Genomic DNA, 4,328 nt, shown 5'->3' on the forward strand with positions numbered 1-4,328 from the left:
TCACTAAATACAAAAGATCTTTAGTTATTAAAAAAAGATAATTAATTAATAATTTAATATTTTTTTACATAAAAATCAATTCTATTTTAAATTATTATCAAGTTATATAATAATATTACATCTTTTTAATAACCTGCAAATTAAATCAAATATTTACGAATTAAAAACGAATAGAATTAGAGTTAAAATATTCTAAACCCACTGTTAAAATTAAAATTGAATCCAAATCTTAGTATACCTTACCATTGCCACCCCTACTTAGTACTTACCATAGTCCTCGGTTTCATTTTTTATTTTCTTGTTTATTGAGCTATATTTGATTCTATATACTTTGATTACAGTGTAAACAGCTGTATGTCACTTTGATTTTGTGTTTATGTATAGTTTTGTGCTCTCCAAAGAGAAAGTACAATATCGAATGAACACCCAGCTAGTATTCCTTCAATGGAGTAGCCAATAATATTATTCACAAAGAGTAATATTATTTTAATATGCTATTGATATCAACATATATTGTGTTAATATATTCTTATTTATTATCGGAAAAATGTGAAAAAATAAGATCAAGTGAAGTTTTAATTATAAACTTTATTTATTGAGAAATACTTGTACATAATTATAATTACTTACATTGATTTATTATATTTAAAAAGTTATATAAAAATAAAAAAAAAATGGTTATGGAGGTTTGATTTTAAAGTACACATTATGGATGTTTATTTAACGGTAGATAATAATATCTTAGAAATATTATATACAAATATAACATTTCCCTCCTAATAATGTGCTCTACAATATATAAGTATTCATCATATCTAATCTAATGATATCATGGATAATGGATACAAAATATGTCAAAAAGGTATCTAAAAAATGTTGTGTAAAAAATAAAAATAACAGTTCTTTTATAGTAAATCATATATAAACTAAGAGACAAATGTCATAAAAAAAAAAAAAAAACTAAGAGACAAATAACTTGAGCAACCACTGCCAATTCAATAATGTAGTTCTCCATTTAGATGGAAAAAAAAATTATGCAATGCAACCCTTGGTCCTTTCATTTATTAATGTAATTTTAATTTAAAGTTATATTCCAAATCACTACCCAAAAAGTTTTTAGTCGAATATTTTAATTATCAACAAATTTTAATCACAAAATTAGTTTTTAACTTTTTATTCTTTAGATAAATTAATTTTTATTGGTATTTAATAAAGATATAATAATAATCTTTAAAAAAATTTGTTTAGAAATTAAATTAAAGCATCCCATTAAAATCTTTTTAAAGAGTGAGTTGAAATAATTCTCTTTAATTGATCTCATCAAGTTTCCAAATTGAAACTGTTTAAGGGTCACAAACTCTCCCATCATCTCTAGTGTAGTTATGGTCAAAAAGTAAAGACTTTGACTATTAATATGGTTGTATGTGAAAAGGCTGGTTCATGAAAATGATGGAAGATGAGGAAATATGAACCATGAATTCATGTCATTTTCTTCTCAAACCTCTTCTCTTGATTCATTCTCACAATTTCTCCTTCTTCCTGGATTTAGGTAAAGGTCATAAGATATTATTGCTATATATAATTTTATATATATACCCACCTATATCTCTTATTTATGTCTACATTAATTTCTGTCCAGAGGGGACTCATTTTCTATGCCTTTTGAATTAAGGGCAAATTTTCTTAGGAGGAAAAGCACAATAGAATTTATTATTTTTTATTAACAATTAGTTAATGATATTTAAAATTTTGAGTTAAAATATTTAATTAAATTATTAAATTAAAAAAATTGGATTAATGACTAAAAAATAGTAATAAAAAATAATAAATTATTCTGATAGCCCTTAAATTTTTTTGTTAAATAATTATATACTCATCAGTCATTACTCATGTTAATACTTTAATATGTGTAATTTTATCATTTTTTATTTGTTTGTTTTATACTAATGCTTTTTCTTCTTCCCTTTTTTTAAGTAATAAAAGGAATTTTTAAAGAAAAATTATTTTTTTTATTATCATTAAATTCTTTTATTAAGTGATGAACTTTTTAATAATTCAGAGTAAATAAGTTATACAATATTAATCAATCATATAACATATTTTCATCATCTCTAAAACAGCTAATTAGTTTTAATTATTGTATGAAATGATTAATTAATTAATTATATACAATTATTGAAAGTTTTTATTTAAAACAATAATTTAAGCATATAATGAAACCTAAAGTAGAACTTTCCACTTCAAGAGATTTTCCTAATAAAGGGATTTTCTAAACAAATTAAGGAGTATGAATGTTGTACATAGTTTTGTAGATTACATTAGTGGTAAGTTGATGAAAGCTAAGGTGTGTCACTATCAAGAACATTGGCCTAGCACACGTGCCCATGCTCTATCCCTATTTCATTATTACAATTTTTGTTTTTCAATTTCGGATTTGGTCTCCTCAATGCACAGGTGACAGCCCAAATGGCTTGCTTGGATTTTAGTGAATTTGAAAACTCTCAATCGATTAAATTTGATTAATTTAAATTGGATAATTATATTTTTTGTGATTGAATTTGAATTGATTGATCAAATTCAGGTTCGGTTAGATTGGTTTGGATAATTATTTTAATTTTATTTTTTATTATTTTTTTTCTTTTTTTTATTTTTTATTTTATTTATAAAATTAAAGATAAAAGATCATATTTTATTCTTTCAAGTATTAAAAAAACTGGAGATGATCCATTTTCGAATTGGCAAAGCTATCGTTATCGAAAAGTTAGGAAAGGTAGGTGACAGATAGATATGAGTTAGCGTAGTTATACAGCATGCATGGTGTCATGGTCCACTCTACAATAATACAAACTCAAATCCATTCATCATAGATGAATCAAATTTTATTGGGTTTTCACAAATCACAACTCATCATACATGCTAATGTCATCAAACCAAAATACAGACATTACACTCCACCAACCAACTAATTCACTTGTCATCTATATAACAACACCTTTATAAATTCTATCTCAATGCCCAATAATATAATAAGAGTTAAATGTTATTTTTATCCATAAAAATTCAGAATACTAATAAATTTGTTTGTGAATGAAATAAATTAATTTTATATTTACAAAAAATTATTTTTATATGATAAAATTATTTAAATGTTTTGTTTTTATACTTTTATTCATAAATAATTTTGTTGATATTCTAAATTTTGTATGAGTAAAAGTAATAGTTTATTCATCTCTGTGGGTGCAAAGCTAAATTCATTTATTATGCATGGATAAATTTATCAATTTTTTGAATTCTCATGAGTATTATAAATAGTAATTTATTCATCATTTAAATTAAAATTAGTGGCCAATAATTTTAAGAGAATATACATATACACATACATGTGTCATGAGTGCACACAGCAGTTGATGAGAAATGTTAAGCAAATAAATGTTTTCAAATCAAATTTCTAAAAAATGTTGCTTTTGTTTTTAAATAGCAGGAAACAAAATTTAACCAAAATAAAATTTTTTATAAAATTAACACAACTTTAAAAAAAAAAAAAAACTGACTTTTGAAAGGGATATCTTTGTTAATGTTTTGATTTTTATTTTTATGACGATGACCAGGTGATTGGTGAAGAAATTATATTATGAATATCGACAAATAAATAACCAAATAATAGCTTTGCAATATCTTTTTGGTAATATTGTAATTTTCTTCTTCTTCTTTTTTTTTTTTATTGAATACTCCTACACGTTATAAGAATCTTTGTAACAGAAAGAAAATCTTATCAGCTTTGCAAATTGTAGATTGATACGTGGAACAAAGTATAATGAACAAAATCGATCATGTATTCATATGTTAAACTTGAAGCCAAGTGAAATTATTATGTATTAGTCTCCTTTGCTTTGTTCATCATGATTATGGTTGAGGTTAATTTCATGCCATTATTCTTAGTGCTTATTACTTATTCACTAATCACCATAATATTGTTTATTCCTTTAATTTAATTAATGCTATTATCAACTTACCTTAAAAGCCACGAACTGATTTGTATGGCTCAAAATTCTTAGTGCACTAATTTTTTTATTTTTGTAACCAAAGCAACCAATTAGTTGTACGTATTCGGTTTTTCTTGAATTGTATGTCATTACTTTGGTTAAATACATATTACTTAAAAAAAAACTAAAATCAAATATCTGAAAAATAAAATTGTCAAACTATTTCTATTTAAATATAACATCTTATATGAAAAATACAAATCCAAACTTAATTTATACCAACATATAATAGTTAATCATTTTTTCATGCCAATATAAGTTAAAGATATAACTAATAATTTAATA

At 23.4% G+C, this 4,328-nt stretch overlaps 1 long non-coding RNA gene across 1 annotated transcript in view; it reads right to left on the reverse strand.

Annotated features, from left to right (window-relative positions):
• The window catches only part of LOC110263671, a 17,168-nt gene continuing 13,156 nt past the window's right edge, over nt 317-4,328 (reverse strand). The window contains exon 3 of the long non-coding RNA XR_002349570.1: nt 317-329. This is a non-coding gene — a long non-coding RNA (uncharacterized LOC110263671). The remainder of the gene's footprint in view (nt 330-4,328) is intronic.

This window comes from Arachis ipaensis, chromosome B06 (assembly GCF_000816755.2).
Source record: "Arachis ipaensis cultivar K30076 chromosome B06, Araip1.1, whole genome shotgun sequence".
In the NCBI taxonomy this organism is placed as follows: domain Eukaryota; kingdom Viridiplantae; phylum Streptophyta; class Magnoliopsida; order Fabales; family Fabaceae; genus Arachis; species Arachis ipaensis.